Genomic DNA, 18,719 nt, shown 5'->3' with positions numbered 1-18,719 from the left:
ATGTCACATATAATTAATCCTCAAAAAATTATCAGCAGACCAGCTGCCCGTGGAGCCGCGTGTGCAGGGCCACGCGGGCAGAGCGCACAGGACTTACTGAGCCCAGCTCTATCTGGCTGGCTAGGCCTACTTGTGACCAAGAACTGGTAAGAGCCTCCTGGGCACGCCCACCAGCTGCCTGTGGAGCCACGTGGGTGCCTGCAAGAACAGTCGCTCCCCCACCCCTGCACTGCCGCCTCTGGCCTCTTGGCTGTGCAGCTACCTGGTTTCACACTACAGAGGCACAGGGGGACATAAAGGCCATTGTCCTGAGTGGCAGAAGTGAACAAGAGAGAGAGGGCTTCTCTCAGGCTCCCTGAAAGTAACTGAAGCCTATTGGAAAAGTGAAGGGAATCTCTGCACTAAAGGCACAGCAAACCATAATACTCGGTAAGTTAGAGGGATCATCACCTCCCATCGGAACCTGAACTATCTTCAGGAGAAAGGAACCTGGAACTTAAAATAGAGGCTTGCAGAGTTCAACCCTGCAGGAGGACAGGGAGCTCAACTTGGGACCTGCAGCCAGAAATCTGCCTGAATCTCACAGGTCTGTGACAGGCATACTAAGACTCACTGGCTTTAATCTGCACACTGCTGCCCACATTGTCTATTGTGACAGATGAGACATACCCTGAAGGAGTCCCTTCATTTTTATCTTTTATTTGTTATGTTTTATGTTCAAAATTACTACTATTTTTTTTGCTCTTATTTTTAATTTTTTTCCTTCTTTTTCCACTCTTTTAAAATTTTAAATTTTTCTCTTTCATCTTTCTTTTCTATTTTCCTTCTCTCTCTCTCTCCCTCACTTCCTTGCTATTCCACATTGTTCTTCATCTCCCTTTGTGTTCCTGTTCTGGCCCTAATTTTGATTTTGTCTTTATTTTTCTTTTCTTCTCTTTCCTTCTCTCAACTGTGTCCAGTGGCCTCACTTCTAACCTTCCCCTATCCTTCTTCCTACCTATTCCTCCCTCTGCAACTCCTTCTAACTCCTCATTCTGAAGGGTAAAGTTGCCATATTAAAGAGTTTATTCACTATAAAAATATGTTGGGTTGGTCCTTGATTTTGATTTAATTCACACAGTTAAAGGTGATAGATTAATAACTACCACAAATTGTCACTTTCTAAGAGGTACTTGATGCTATTTTCTTGCTAACTGTATCACTTGGGCTAAGGTGTTGTGATTGATCTCATCAGTTCTCCGTCACGGTATAATGAAAATGAGACAGCCTCAGAGCCATTACACACTCAAAACCTAAAGAACAGCTATATCTGGAAGATACCTCTAAGAAGCAATCATTCCATAAGGGTTCCAAACACATCAACAAAGATACTTACAATAAGCAACTTCAAAGTATCAACCTAGGAACTAAACCAAGGACAGTACCAAAAACAAAACTGAGAAGACATTTAAGTAAGACACAAACTCAGACTTCCACCCCACAAAAGACAAATTCTGGGGGAAATGAGGTGGAAAAGTCCAATGATCAACCACCTGGACACCCTGAACTGATAGCACAGGAAGTAACAAAACAGATGAATGACGTGCTAGAAAAATTCAAAACAGAAATAATCTCCCAGATAAATACAGAGATGATGAGCAGAGTGAAAGATATGACTAAAGGCTCCAGAACAGAAACAGATAAAAAAAATAGATGAGTTCAGAAATATACTGGAAGCCATGAAGGCCTAGCCTAAGAAAGAAACAGAAACCATGATTGCCCAACATAAGAAATAGAATCCATGCAATAGATTCAAACAGATATTCAGGAGATTAAAATCTCCATTGAAAGCATGCAGAGCAGACCAAGAGAATCTGAAGACAGAATATCAGATATAGAAGACAGGCTTGCAGTTAAGGACCATGAAAACAGAGATTTCTTAAAGATAGTAAGGGACCATGAGAAATCAATCCAACAGCTGCTAGATGATGCAAAGAAGAATAACATAAGACTGGTAGGGGTCCACGAGAAGACAGGATAAAGTACAGTTGACATAAAAAAAAAAAACTGTTCACAGAAGTAATAGTAGAAAACTTCTCAGACAGGTAGAGAATTGGACATACAGATAAGTGAGGCACATAGAACTCCAACTAGCCATGATCAATAAAAAAATGTACACCTAAACCTATAATAGTGAAGATCCCAGAAACCCAACAGAAGAACAAAATTCTAAATTCTACAGGGAGTTAGAGAAAAGAAACAAATAACCTACAAAGGATAGTCCATCAGAATCACACCAGACTCCTCAACATAAACCCTCAAGTCAAGGAGAGCCTGGAATGAAGTATTTCAAGCCCTAAAAGAAAATAATTTCCAAACTAGACTGTTGTGTCCTGTAAAATTATCTTTCAAAATTGATGGGGAAATTAGATACTTCCATGGTAAAGAACACCTGAGAAATTTCATGAACACCAAACCAGCAATCCAAACAATTCTAAACAATATCCTAGAAAAAGACAATGAAGGTACAACTCCATGAGGCCCAACAGAGGGAAGCCACCAGGCAAGGTAAGAAACTAAAGGGAAAGGGGGGAAAATTAGAAATAAAAGAGCCAACAAGAGTAAAACATCATGACAAAGATAAGTCAATATCTATCAATTATAACTATCAATGTTAATGGCCTTGATTCACCAATCAAAAGAAATAGACTGACAGAATGGATTAAGAAGCAAAATCCAGCAATATGCTATATACAAGAAACACACCTAATTCAAACAGAAATTCATAGACTGAAAGTAAAAGGATGGAAAACAGTTCTCCCTGCCACAGGAACCCAGAAAAAAGCAGGGGTGGCAATCTTATTTACAGACAAAGTAGATTTCAAACCAAAATGTATTAAGAAAGATAAAGATGGTCACTGCATCCTTGTGAAGGGAACAATCCAAAAGGAAGAAATGCCAATCCTAAATATATATGAACCAAGTATGAGTGCCCCAACTATATAAAATAAATATTAATGGACATGAAAAACCAACTAAGCACTAATACAATTGTAGTGGGGGACTTCAATACCCCACTATCACAAAGAGAAATATCATCTAGACAAAAAATGCACAGCAAAATTCTAGAACTGAACCATGCTATTGAACAAATGGACTTAACAGATGTTTACAGAGTGTTCCAGCCCACAAAATCAGAACACACATTCTTTTCAGCTGCACACAAGTCATCCTCCAAAATAGACCACATGCTAGCTCATAGGACATGTCTAAGTAAATTTAAAAGAACTGAAGTTACCCCCTGTATATTATGAGGTCATGGTGCAATAAAATTGGAGGTCGATAACATAAGAAACGGCAAAACTCCCACAAACACATGGAAATTGAACAACATCCTCCTGAACAACCAATGGGTCACAGAGGAAATTAAAGAAGAAATTAGACAGTTTCTACAAGTAAATGATAATTCCAGTACAACATACAGGAATCTATGGGACACAATGAAAGCAGTTCTACATGGGAAATGCACAGCAGTGAATCCCCATATTAGAAAAACAGAGAACTTGGTGAAATAACCTAATGCAGAACCTCAAGCTCCTAGAAAAAGAAGAGCATAAAAAATCCAAAGCTTGTACAAGAAAGGAAATTATAAAGATCAGAGCAGAAATCAATGCAATGGAGACTAAGAGAATGATACAAAAAATTAATGAATCAAAGAGTTGGTTTTTTTAAAGAATAAAATCGATAAACCTTTAGCCAACCTTATCAATAAAAGGAAAGAAAAGGCTCAAATCCATGCAATTGAGAATAAAAAAGGTGAAGTCACAACAGACCCAGCAGAAATCCAGAGGATCACCAATACCTACTTCGAGAACCTGTACTCTAATAAAATGGAAAACACAGAAGAAATGGACAGATTCCTAGATACATATGAATTGCCAAAGTTAAATGAAGATGATATAGAAATTGTAAACACCCCAATTACAATGAGTGAAATTGAAAATGTAATAAAAAATTTACCAACAAAGAAAAGCCCAGGACCTGATGGGCTCACTGCTGAGTTCTACAAGACATTTAAAGAAGAACTATCACCATTACTCTTTAAACTTATCAAGGAAATTGAAAGGGAAGCAAGGCTTCCAAATTCATTTCTGGAAGCAAGTGTTACTTTGATTCCAAAACCAGGGAAAGACCCAACCAAAGAAGAGAACTACAGACCAATTTCCCTAATAAACATAGATGCAAAAATCCTCAACAAGATACTGGCAAACAGGATACAGAGGGTCATCAAGAAGATCATAAACCCTGACCAAGTTGGATGTATCCCAGGGATGCAAGGATGGTTCAATATTTGTAAATCAATAAATGTAATACACTATATTAACAGAGTCAAGGACAAAAACCATACGATCATCTCAATAGATGCAGAAAAGGCATTTGACAAAATCCAACACCCATTCACGATAAAAACGCTACAGAAAATTGGAATTGAGGGTCTTTATCTCAACCTGATTAAGGCTATTCATGAAAAACCAATAGCTAACATCATACTAAATGGTCAAAAAGTGAAAACTTTCACGCTAAAATCAAGAACAAGACAAGTATGCCCACTATCACCACTTCTGTTCAATATTGTTCTGGAAACATTAGCCACAGCAATTAGAAAAGAGAAGGAAATGAAAGTAATAAAGATAGGAAAGGAAGAAGTGAAACTGTCATTATTTGCTGATGATATGATACTTTACATAGAAGACCCAAAAAACTTGGTCAAAAGTCTTCTAGTCCTATTTGGCAGATTCCGTAGAGTAGCTGGATATAAGGTCAACACTCAAAAAAACAATAGCCTTCTTATACAGAAATAGCAGACTCATTGAGAGAGAAATTTGAAAAACAATTTATTTTATAATAGCATCTAAAAAAATGAAAAATCTAGGAATCAACCTAACAAAGGAAGCAAAAGACCTCTACACTGAAATCTACAGCACTATGAAAAAGGAGATTGAGGAGGATATCAGAAAATGGAAAGACATCCCTTGCTCCTGGATTGGAAGAACCAATATAGTGAAAATGGCCATACTTCCAAAACTACTATATAGATTTAATGCATTACCAATTGAAATTCCAATATATTTCACAGAACTAGAGAAAACAATCCAAAAATTCACTTGGAACAAGAAGAGACCTAGAATAGCAACAGCAATTCTAGGCAACCGAGACATGGCAGGGGGTATCACAAACTCCAACTTAAAACTATACTACAAAGCTGCTGTGACAAAAACAGCATGGTACCGGCAAAGAAACAGACCCAAGGATCAGTGGAATAGATTAGAAGATGCAGAAACAACTTCAGACATACTCAGCCACTTCATCTTTGACAAAGGAGCCAAGCACCCTCATTAGAAGAAAGATAGCCTATTTAATAAATGGTGTTGGAAAAACTGGATTTCAACCTGCCAAAGATTAAAACTAGATCCCTATCTGTCACCATGCACTAAACTAAAATCGAAGTGGATTAAAGATCTAAATATTAAAGCAGAAACACTAAACTTGTTAGAAGATAAGTTAGGTAGAACTCTTGAAAACATTGGCATAGGAAAAGACTTTATGACCAAAACTTCAGTAGCACAGGAACTAGCACAAAGAATCAACAACTGGGATCTCATCTCATTAAAAAGCTTCTGGACTGCAAGAGAAACCACCAACAGAGCTAACAGGCAACCTACAATGTGGGAAAAATATTTTAGCAGCTGTACCTCAGTCAAAGGTCTACTATCTAGAATATATAAAGAATTGAAAAAAAATCAGACCCCTCAAATTGAAAGACTCAATTCAAAAATGGGCATCTGAAATGAACATTTCTTAGACAAAGTTGTAAAAGCAGCAAATAAATATCTGAAAAACTTCAACATCACTGGTCATTTGAGAGATGCAGATGAAAAGAACACTGAGATTCCACCTCACCCCACAAAGAATGGCTGCTATCAAGAAATCAACCAATAACAAATGCTGGCGGGGATGTGGGGAGAAAGGAACCCTTCTCCATTGTTGGTGGGAGTGCAGACTGGTGCAACCACTGTGGAAATCAGTATGGAGATACCTCAAAGAACTAGGGCTAGAGGTCCCATTTGACCCAGCTATTCCCCTACTGGGTATCTTCCCAAAAGAATTAAAAGAATCATACCACAGTGGTATATGTTTACCCATGTTTCTAGCAGCAAAGTTTGTAATAGCTAAAGCTTGGAAACAGCCCAAATGCCCATCAACTGGAAACTGGATAGAGAAGATGTGGGTTTTTTTTTTTTTATAAAATGGAGTACTACTCAGCCATAAAGAACAAGAAGCTAGAGACATTTATAGCTAAATGGATGCATATTGAGGCCATGCTCTTAAGTGAAATAAATAGGACACACGTGTAAATACCAAATAGTTTCTCTAGTGTGAGAAACTGAATGTGTAAATAAGGATTGAAATGATGCCTAAAGGTGTAGGGGTGGTGGGAGGGGAAGAGGAAAGGGAAGAAAGGAAAGGAAAAATGATCAGAAAAGAAAAAAAAATGGAAACAAAATCTATGTAAATAGGGAAGGGTGGAGGGGGTGAAGGGCGCACAGGTAATGGGGAAAAAATAAGAACTAAGATACATCATGCACAAGTACAAGCACCCAATGATAAATGTAAATGTATTGTATGCCTAAAATGTACCAATAAAAGAATTTTTCAAAACTTATCAGATTTTTCATCGGAAATTTTGGAGGCCAAAAGACAATTGACTGCTATAGTCAATTTCTGCGGGAAAAAAATTCTGATAACAAAAACTGCCTTCAAAACTTAAGGAAACTTTAGACATGCCCAGAACAATTGAAAGGAAGGTAATGAAAAAAATTAGATATAATTACTACAAAAATTAAATAAACATGGAAGAAAACTGTAATGTAGGAAGGACGGTACAAAAAAGCCTTATGACACAAAAAAGTAGCAAAATGATACAGTATCTTCTCATAATAAGGATTTTAAATGCAAATGGATGAAGCTCTCCAATCAAAAGACAGAAATTAGCAGAAAGGATGAAAAAAGACTGAATATTCATGAGATACTCACTTTAAAGCTAAGACTCAAACCAAGTGAAAGTGAAAAGATAAAGACATCCCATGCAAATCATAACTAAAAGAGCAGAGGTAGCTATACTAATCAGAGAAAATAATTTAAGATACAAAATGTTACAAGTGACAAGGGACAGTAATATCCAACATATCAAGAAAATATAAAATTATAGGCATTTATGCACCGAATGATAGACCATCAAAACAAATAAGGCAAAAATTGACAGAATTGAAGATTTAGACAATTCTACAATAATGGAGAATTCAATACCCCATTCATATCAGATAAGGCAACCAAACAGAAGATGAGCAAGGAATAGAACTAAAACAGCATAACAAACCAAGTAGATTTAAGACACTTGTACAGAATACTCCTCTTAACCATATGGTATGCATACTTCTCAAGAGCCCACAAGACATTTTCTAGGAAGAAACAAATGATAGGTTGCAAACTCAGTTTCAGTAAATCTTTAATAAAAAAGAGTATCACCCAAATTATCCTGAACACATTGAGATGAAATTCAAGCTCAATAAGAAGAAAATAATACCAGAAAATTAAGAAATATATGAAAATTAAACAAATGGATCAAGAAAAAAATATAATGAATATTTAAAATCTAAAAAATATAGATGAATAAAAATGAAAACATAACAAATCAAAATGTAATGGGCAAAATGAAAGAAATGCTAAGATAGAAATATATAGTTTACACTAAAAAAAGAAAGATCTCAATTTAACAACCTAATTTTACAATTTAAGAAACTAGAAGAAATAAGTGAAAACTACATCCAATGATCATAAAAAGAAAAAATAATGAAGATTAGATCACAGAAAAATAAAATAGAGAACAGTAAAACAGTAAGGAATATCAATAGAACAAAAAATGTATTCTTTGACAAAACTTTAGCAACACAGATTAAGGAAAAAAAAACAGAATCAGAAATGAAAGTAGAGATGTTACAGGTGATTTTACAGAAATAGAAATAATTATAGAAGACTACTATTAGCAATTGTACAACAACAAATTGGGTAACCCAGATGAAATACACAAATTATTAGAAAAAAGACCTATCAAGACAAAATCATGAACAAATGTGAATTTGAACAGACTCTTAACCTGTAAAGAGATTGAATTAGTAATCAAATTCTTCTGAAATAATAAATCTGGCCCTGATAGCCTCACTAGTGAATTCTTCAAAATATTCACTGAAAATGAATTTCTTTTAGTATCTGAAAAGTTGAAGAAGAGAGAACGACTCTCAACTCACCCTATAAGGTCAGTATTACCCTGATAGGAAAGCCAGACAAACACACCACAAGAAAACAACAGTCTCACATCCATTACGAAAACTAATGCAAATAACCTTAACAAAATACACTAGCAAACACAATTCAGCAAACACACATTCATGCACCATGACCAAGTGGGGTCTTTTCTTGGAATGCAAAGATGGTTCAACATATGAAAATTAATCAAATCAATGTACCTTGTTAACATAATGAAGGCAAATAGATGATAATTAAAATTGAAGCAGAAAAAGCATTGGACAAAATTCAAAATCTTTTCCTGATCAAACTGTACAACAAATTAGAAACACAAGGAAACTGACTCAATATAATGAAAACCATAAATAAAAACCATACAAGAAACCTCATTCTCAACTGTAAAAGACTAAATGTTTTTCCTCAAAGATCAGGAACCAGGGAAGAGTGATTGCTTTTACTATTTCTATTCAACCAAAGCAATTTGGGAGGATAAGGAAATAGAAAGCATCCAGATTAGAAAAGAATAAGTTTTTATTTCTAGCCACAGATGATAGGAACATTATATGTAGAAAACCAAAATAGCACACAAAAAAATAAAACCAAAACAACAGCAGAAACACCATTAAAACTAACAAATGAATTTGGTAAAGTAGTGGGATATAAAACCATTGGGCAAAATTCACTAACAATGAATAATCTGAAAAAGAAGTCATAAAAATCATTAAATTTAAATAGCAATGAAAAGAAGAAAATACTCAAGAATTAATCAAGGAGGCAAAAATCATGTAATTAAAATTATAAATCATTGCTGGAAGAAATTACAGAAGACGTAAATAAGTGGAATCATACCCCATGTTCATAGATTAGAAGACAAAAATATTGTTAAGCTGCCAATATTCCCTAGTGTAATTTAGAGATTCAAAGCAATCTCTATTAAAAATCCTATGCAGTTTTTTCAGAAATAGAAAACCCATCTTAAAATTCATATGAAATATCAAAGGACATTGAATCATCAAAAAAAATCTTGAAAAAAGAATAAATATAAAGGACTCACACTTCCTGATCGCAAAACTTATTAAAACTACAGAATTAAAACATTATGACAGGGACAAAGACAAATGTATGGACCGACAGAATGTAATAAAACATCCAAAAATAAATTCTCTCCTATGAACATTCACATGAGGTTTTTAGGGTTCCAACACCACTCAATGGCGAAATGACAGTCTTTTAAACAAATGGTGCTGGCAAAACCAGATTTATACATGAAACAAACAAACAAACAAACAAACAAACAAGCTGGACCCTTCCCTACCACCATATTAAAAATTAACTCAATAAGGAAAATCTTAAATGTAAGACTTAAAACTAAAACATTTCTAGAAAAAAACATAGGAGGAAAATTCATGATGTGGAATTTGGCAATAATTTCTTGGATATTACACAAAAAGAACAGGCAAAAAATGGACTTAATGAAAGTTTAAATTTGTGAATCAAAAGACATTAACAGAAGGCAATCTATAAAATAGGATTTACAAATGTATTTGTAGGGCTGGGGATTTAACTCAGTGGTTCTGCCAACTGCCTTGCAAGCGCAAGGTCCCGAGTTCAATCCCTGGTACCAAAAAACAAAAAAACAAAACAAAAAAATGTATTTGTAAATTGTATGTCTAATAAGAGAATAATATGCAAAACACATAGAGATTTCCTAAATTAACCACAAAATAAACCTTAAAATCTGCTTAAAAATAGTCAAAAGACTTGAATGCACATTTTCCCAAACAGATATACACACAGCCAATAAAGTAACAAAGCAATTCTCAAATTAGTAAATCATTTTAAAAAAAGCAAATCAGGGGCCAGGTATTTAGCTCAGTGGTGCCACCACCTGCCTTGCAAGTGCAAGGTCCCAAGTTGGATCCTCAGTACCAAAAAAAAAAGCAAATGAAACCCACCATGAGATACTTCCTCAGACACATTAGAGTGGCTACCATTAACAAAAAAAAATAAATAAGTATTGGAAAGGATATGGAATTCTTGTACACAGTGGGTGGGACTATAAAATACTGTGGCCACTGAGGAAAATAAAAAAATTAAAATAGAATTACGTATGATCTAGCAACTGCACTCTATTTTGACAGTCCACAGAATTTAAAGTAAGGTCTCGAAGAGATATCTATATGCCCATGTCTACATAATCATTATTCGCAATGACTAAAACATGGAAGCAACCCAATATGTCCACATACAGATGAGTAGATAAGCAAGATGGAATATTATTCAGCTTTGCACAGGAAGGAACTTTTGATATATACTGCAATATGGAGGAACTCTGAGGACACTTGACCAGTGAAATAAGCCAGTCACAAAAATAATTCTGTATGACTTCACTTAGGAGCTAAGTAGAGCAGCCAAAGTAATAGAGATAGCAGAATGAAGTTTTCCTTTATTGGGCAGGGAAGCAGAATGGGAAGGTTCAAAGTCATTATCTGATAGGTATAGAATTTCTCTGTGACCACATGAAAGATATTATGGAGATTCATGGTGATAATGCCTGCGAAGCATTACTGTATTTTATACCACTGAACTAGAAAAGTTTAGAACTTAAAAATTTTATAAAATTACATGTTATGTGAATTTGCCATAATAAAATAATGTGGGAAATGGAGGTAATAATAAGACCTATTTAAATAAGTGTGAGTAAGAAATAAGGTCATACGTATGAAACAGTGCGAAGTCTGAGCATACACTGTGTTTACACAATAATTGCCATCATTATCTATTGACAAGAAGCCAGTATCCTACATTATTGAATGAAGAATGATTTTCTTCTAATCAAGAAAAACCTCTTCATTTGGGTATGTAGTTGAAAATAAGACAGCATAGATTGGTCCAATACGTGTTAAATGGATAAAAGATATGTCACTTACTTAAAATTTTGTTTAAAGAAAAAAACAGTAATAAGACAAATTTATTCCAGAATCGATCAATAAAAGAGACAGATAGCTCAAAATATATTGTAAAAACTGGGGGCCAGGGATTTAGCTCAGTGGTTTCGCCGCCTGCTGCACAAGTGCAAGGACCCTAGTTCGATCCCCGGTACCCCCCCCAAAAAAAACCTGGGACAAAATTAAATAAAAGAATATTAAAATATCATAGTTGTAAAATAAAATTTAAAACTTAAAATGGAAAAATATCAGAAAAATAATAAGCCTGCCCAAAAGACATAGAATTTATAAATAGTCCTAGTGTTATAAATATTTTAAGCATTTTACTAACAGGAATCAGGAAATTACAGTCTGCAAGCTAGTTGTTCATACTTGTAAATAAAGTATTTTATTCGTACACAGTCATGCCTATTTGTTTACACATTATCAAAAGCTGCTGCCAGACTATTCAGTGGAGCTGAAGTTGCAACAGAAACTGTATTACCCAAAAACTGAAAACAGGTATCATGTGACTCCGGGGAAAAGTCTGTGAACCACTGCTCCAGGCATTCAGCCCACTTATGAATACATATGCACAAAGGACATTAAAGGGAAAAATGATTAGGGGCTGGGGATTTAGCTCAGTGGTTCCGGTGCCTGCCTCACAAGTGCAAGGTCCTGAGTTTGATCCCCAGTACCAAAAAAATAAATAAATAAAATAAAGGGAACAATGATTGACAGCGTCTACTGCTGAAAATATTCAATAACATCCAATGCCTATTAAGGCTTCTTTTTAAAATATTATTAAACTCGGAATGAAACAAATTCCTTAACCTAACGAAGTCTCTTTATACAAAGTCTACAACAATTAAATTTATGGGTGAATTTGGAGAAGCATTTCCTTGAATGAAATTAAAAATACACAATAAGGCTTTCTATTATAATATCAGCATTGGATGTTCTGACCAGCAGAATAAGACAAGAAAAATCAATAAAGGATATAGGGTTGGAATAGAAGAAATCAAAGCATTCTTAGCTCAGATTCTACTATTTATCCACATTTAAAAATCAAAATAGTCTGAGATAATTACTGGGTATAATAAAAAGGATTGGCAAAATAAATGTAAATAAAATTAACTTTCATAAAACATAAATCTCTTTTCCATACTCTAGTAAGTTCAAAAATACAGTATTAAAAGAAGGCATTATGATCAGTAAAATAAGCCAGGCCCTAAAACATTGCATACTCTATGATTCCATTTCTATGAAATTCTAAAAATCTGAATACTAATTTACAGTGACAGAAAGTGAATCAATGGTTTCCTGGGGCTTAGGAGGGAAAATTTCACTGAAAAAGGGCAATGAGAAACCTCTGGGATGACAGGAATGTTTTGCTTCCTAATTGTGGTGGTGGTGGTGGTTACAGGGGTATATGTACTTGTCAAACTCCATCAAGCTGTACAAATCGAGCTGGTGCATTCCATTGTGTGTAAGTTATGCCTCAACAAAATTAATTTATAAAAGAAAGATTAAAAAGCCTTACACTTACAACCAAAACACAAGGTTTATATATCTGAAAAAGGTCTTAAACAGTGTAAAATTGAAATATGAAAGAGGTAAAATAGAGAAGTATAACTCCAAGTTTCCTGGTTAAACAGGACTCAACAGGGCAGAGAAGAATGAACGAGATGCTAAAATGCCTAGAATTCTAACTTCAAACATAGATCTCCCAGTTGTTATGAAGGTGTATTTATCAAGGTCAGATGGTATATTTCATAAGCCTGAAATATCTGTTGATTATCACATGGCTGATGGGTTTCAATTTGTACTCTTGGTATGGTGTCTGTTGGCCTGCTATTGTAGGCACTGACATAGTTCATAATAAGATATTTCTTTAAAAGAAAGAGTCATCTTAGTGTGCAGTGACATACACGCTTAAGCAATACTTAAAATTATAATATAAAAATCCAATACCACATGTTTTTGATAAGTTTTTCAGTGTTTGGCTACCTAAAAAATTTAAAAGCTGCATAGTGCAATCCTTCTTAAAAAGTATCCTTACCAGAGCTGAGAAATATACCTGAGAAAATATCACTGCATGGCTAAAACCTGAAAACAACAACAACAAAAACATATAAAAGGGAAGTGAGGAGATGGAAGCAATAGGAAAAGAAAGCATTTTGAGAAGTTTAACTGTAAAGGATTGGTGAGAAATATTATAAAAGATTGCTGACAAATCCCACACAGTTGGAAACACACAGCTTTGAGAGCCAAAGAAGATTCTTCTTTTCTTTTTAGAGTGTATTTGCTTTTGCATCATCGTAGAGATAAATGAGTAGGAAAGAATTAAAGAAGATGCAGAGAGAGGATAGAGGGGAAGGGAGGGCAGGACAGAGAGAAGAAAAGCACTTATCTGAAATGCAAGAAACAAGAGGAGACCTACATTTAACCCTTTATGTTTGTATCCTTTGTTGCTATGCTTTTAGAGCACTTCCCAGATTTTGTTGATGACCTTACTCTCTATTCCCAAAACTCTACATGCTTGGGACTATTTGATCAAATTAAAGACTATTTTATCAATTAAAATTAACCAATTTCACTACTCAATTTTAATACTCCTGAAACCACAGGTTTAAAGGAACTTAGAAGATTTTCTGTTTGATAGCATAGACTTTACACTGAAAACTGAGCCTTGGAAAACTCTAACATATGCCCTATAAGCAGGAAATGAAATAAAATCTACTCAGTCCCTGTAAGAACATAAAATATTGAACTTTAAAGATCAAAGATGTGTGTGAATGGACATTTTATATATATATATATATATATATATATGGATATCCCATATATATATATATTCTGTCAAATAGCTATAACTTCTACAAATATTTTATTATAAAGCGAGATTATATATTTGGAATCTAAGATATGCTTTTTTAAGATTACAGTATTTCAGAATTAAAGACAGACCATGACCACACCTTAACAGAGGAAGAAAATATGATATTTTAGAATTATTACTTTCAAATGTTTTTCCCTTAACCCATTGTTGCCTTTATATAACAAACAAGTGTACCGTAAAAACATCTAGCTTATTATATGTCATATTATTTATTTTTATAAAATTTAGCAGTCATTTTAATATTATTATAATTTTAAACCCTTTCTGGTATACCATTTTGAAAGGAAATGGCTAAATACTGATTATAGCTAGCGATGCCATTTCTCCAAAGTCAGTAAACACAATGTTCTAAACGCTGTGCTATATTAAAAGAAATTGTTTTTGGCCAACACATTTCAGATAGTGAGGTTTGCTGAATTTATTAAATGCAAGAGACAAAATTAGCCATAAATGCAAAAGTCAATCTTAAAATTTAAAACATAGGACATTTTAATGAAATATTAAATGGTTTCCAGTATTTATAGCCAATACATATGGCTCTGCAGACTTATAGTACAAATAGAAATTCAATCAGGCATGCTATCTTTTTATAAAACCATTTTAAGAATGGAGAAAAGAGAAAGAATTTACTTGGTCATGGAGGTCAATATAATTGAAGCTTAATGCTTGCAATGCAGACATTTCTAATTCGTTCTATAATTCACTCTCAATACTCCTTTCACTTCCAAGTTCCACATGAGCCTTTGAGTGTGTTTTCAGAGAAAAACCCAAAGGAAGGTCGCAAGGAAAATATTGTGGGGCACACATAATGTGAGCTTCTTATTAGTAAGAGATAATGCTAATACTCATGATTGCTAGTAAATGACTGATTAAGACCTGCTACTATGGTTTATCGCTAATATCCTATTGTATGCACAGAAATTCAACTAAGACTGCAAATGCAGAGATGCAGACAATTGTGGCCACTCCTTCAAGGACTTCAGCACACACCCCATGCTTGCCATGCAACTGATGATCATGCTTTTTGTACAGACAAGGTGAAGAGGCACGGGATATTCACTTGCCAAGTCTGTGTGAGTCAGTGAATGTGCTCAGTTCATTAGCTTTTTAACTTCATAATCCCTCCCTGTTGTTCTCTTTTCTTTCCAACTTTCCAAGAAGGCTGTTTGAGAGCTCAGCTAAATTCTCCTTTGATCTCAGACCTGAATCAAGGCAGGCTACCTTGACATGAATCATTCCTACAGAATATCTGGTATTTCCATTACTCAGTTGTATGAATTTTAATTGACAAATAAATGCCTCTCCTTGTCGACACTTTAGAAATCTAAACATATCACAAAAGAGCTAGCTGACCAGCTGTTACAAAAAAGAAATGATTGTCACCCTCAGAGGACCTTGCTTCCACCTATTTGATTATATTTCTGGATGCTTCCTGTCACAATTCTTAAATAGATAATGAAATAAAAGAAAGCACATGTCCTTTATTTGCAGGAGGCAGTGTATTGTTGTGATAGGAGCGAGATCTATGGCCGGGCTGTCCATAATCTGGCACTAACCTGCAAAACTTTCCCTCTGTATAAAATATAGTAAGTACTAGCTGTTTTACAAGCTTTGTGTTTGTATCAGATAATCAATCACATAGCACAATGTTGGAAATACTAAAAAATGATACTGAAAAAATGATATTCACTACAGTTCTTAATATTTTTGTCAGAAATTGAATTATAACACAGAGTGACAACTGAACAATCATATAATTTTCTGGCAATTCGTCATGTCAAACTGAAGGAAGTCTCAGGAACAAAGCCCAAACTGATTATTATTGTTTTCATAAGGAAAATAAATGAAGATGTGAAATCCCACCAAAAAGATGACTTCAAGTCTTCTGCTATTCCCTGAAGAGATGTCTGGATTCCTTTTAAACTAGCCTCCAGATAACTGTAAAGACAACTGTACTGCTCAGAAACACTGGTTAGAGTCAGTTGGTAGGAAGTAAGTAATGACATCCCCTGAGTTTACAAATCCATTCTGAGCTGTGTTCATCAGGCAAGATCCAGACTGCAGTAGGGCAGTGTGGCCAATGCGCTCTGACAAAAGTCAGGGCTTACATTTGGGGGAGGGCCATAAACAGAAAGCCCTCTGGCACTGTATCAAATGATGATGAAGACCCTTATAACCATCATTTTATCGCCTCTTCATCAGCCTACGTTCTGTATCCCTGAATCCATATTCATGAAGCTTTCAGATCTCAGTGTTTAAAGGCAGAAAAGGTCATTTATGTTTTCTCAACACTGTAAAGTTGTACTGATGATATTTATTTTAAACACCATGTATTTTTCCCTTAGCGGAAAAGCCTGTTATTATTACAGCTGAAAGCAATAACTCCCAAATGAGGAAACATTTCCAAATCAAAAACTTGTGATGATCATGCTTGCCTGGATGCCTAGCAATGCTATTTTATTTGTTTGCTTATTTTACAAGCAGGAGTATCCCTTAAAGAGTCAAATAAATATGAAAATGTATTTACTTAGTGAATCTTCCACTGTTATTACTGTAAGTACCAAAAGTGCCCAAATCTTATAGAAGTTTACAACAGATTATTTATTTTAATAGCTTGGAGATTTTTCAGTTTAACTAATATCCAACAAAAGCCAAAGAGAAAGACCTTTTGGAATTTGTTGTCTTTTTCTTCCCTAATTGTTTTATTTTGAAAAGTGTCAAGCCTACAAAAACTTCTGCCAGAATAGCAAAATGAATACTATGTACTAAGCTTCACCAATAGTTAACATTTTACCACATTCTAGCTCTTCCTGTCATTTACATATACAGCGGTATCTCGGTTCAAGAACTCAACTTGTTCCACGATTCTGGAAAAGATGGCCAGATCTGTGTTCATGTGGAAAAGATGCCCCACGGACCTGTTTGTACCAGATCCAGAGTTTGCAAACAAAAACAAAATTTTACTAAATGCTTTTGCAAACAGAAGCATTTCTGAATCGAGGTACCACCATATACCCGTCCCTTGGAAAGTTGGTTCTAGGTGCCAAAATCTGAAAATGTTCAAGTCCTTACATAAAATGATATAGTATCACTATACATATAACCTACATATATCCTCTGGGTACTGTATTTCTAGATTACATACAATATGTAAGATGAGGAAAATGCTATGAAAATCACTTTTATACTCTATATTTTAAAACATATTTAACACATGCGTATTATCAAATCACAGTGCAATGAAGTCAAGAGCAAAAGAAACCAGAAAAACTATGTAAACTTATGTAAATTAACACACTCTTGAATGGGTCACAGAGAAAATTAAGAAAGAAATAAGATTTAAATGAACATTTAATAGGTTTAAATGATAACGCCAGTATAACATAGCAGAAATTATGGGACACAATGAAAGCAGTCCAATAGCAAAGTGTATAGTGGTGAATGTTCACCTCAGAAAAACAGAATGAGGCTAAATAAATCTAATAATAACAAATGCTGGCACAAAACTACTGCATTGTTGATGGAATGTAAACTAGTAAAATCACTATGGAAACCACAATATGGTATAAAGATCCCTCAAAATATGAAAAGTAAAAATTCCATTTGATCCAACTCTGCCCCTCCTAGGTATCTTCCCAAAAGAGTTAAAATCATCATATTGTAGGGATATATGCATACCTATGTTTATAGGAGTGCAATTTATAATAGCTAGATCTTCAAAACAGTGTATATGTCTACCAACAGATGAATGAAAAAGGAAAATATGGTATTTACACACAATGGAGTACTAGGCTGCCATGAAGAAAGGTAAACTTGAGACATTCACAGGTAAATCGATGCAACTTGAGAATTTAACGTTAAGTGAAATAAGACACAAAGGCTCAAATATCACATGGTTTCTTCTATATTAGAAACACTATATATAATATATATTATATATGTATATACACACAAATAGAGATAAATAGGTAGTAGGGAGAATTTCAAATACTTCCTCAAATTATGTAATCTGTTGCTTTAAAACTATTTTAATATGCATGCTAATTTGTTTCATTTATCCTCTTAGCTTATCTTAGTTTGTTGAAAAAAAAGTTTGTGTCATTATCTGTTTCTTTTTTGTAAGAATGTTGTACTGATAACTACCTTGAAGATATTGATACATAGTGTAATACTGTTATTCTCATATTATTTGATTATAAAAATTTCTTTTCTTTATTCATAAAATATAAAAAAAATAAAGACCTTGACTAGTGTTTGACAGTACCATTGGGAACTGGGAGATGTAGTTCACTAATAAATCATGACTATTGTTGGGAAGGGGCAGTGTAAGCAGAGATGCATTTTAAAACAGGAATGGCTTAGGAGCTCAGTGCCTATTTCTTTCAAATGAACATCCTCAGACTATTTCCATGACTGAATCTAAGTGGAACTCTGCTTCTCATCCCTGCTGGCTGTCTGGAAGTACTAGCTGCCAAACAAGGCTGGCACATGTAGGCATCCTACCTGTGTTGCATCAGAATATGGGGAGCAGGTGTCTCAGGGAGCTG

The 18,719-nt window shown here is 34.6% G+C and overlaps 1 protein-coding gene across 3 annotated transcripts in view; it reads right to left on the bottom strand.

The window, feature by feature from the left end:
• The window catches only part of Fbxl7 (F-box and leucine rich repeat protein 7), a 399,360-nt gene that overhangs the window by 183,756 nt on the left and 196,885 nt on the right, over nt 1–18,719 (bottom strand). Inside the window, exon 2 of one of the 3 annotated variants that reach the window (XM_087189244.1) lies at nt 18,676–18,716. The exons of the other annotated variants lie outside the window; for them this stretch is intronic. The gene's annotated coding sequence lies outside the window, so the exon portion shown is untranslated. The remainder of the gene's footprint in view (nt 1–18,675; nt 18,717–18,719) is intronic. 3 annotated transcript variants of the gene reach the window in all.

Source organism: Heterocephalus glaber, unplaced genomic scaffold (assembly GCF_053883595.1).
Source record: "Heterocephalus glaber isolate CG9 unplaced genomic scaffold, H.glaber_assembly_v1.0 deba00001538, whole genome shotgun sequence".
Classification (NCBI taxonomy): Eukaryota; Metazoa; Chordata; class Mammalia; order Rodentia; family Bathyergidae; genus Heterocephalus; species Heterocephalus glaber.
Note: the sequence above shows the minus strand (reverse complement) of the source record. Positions and strands in the feature narration are given on the sequence as shown.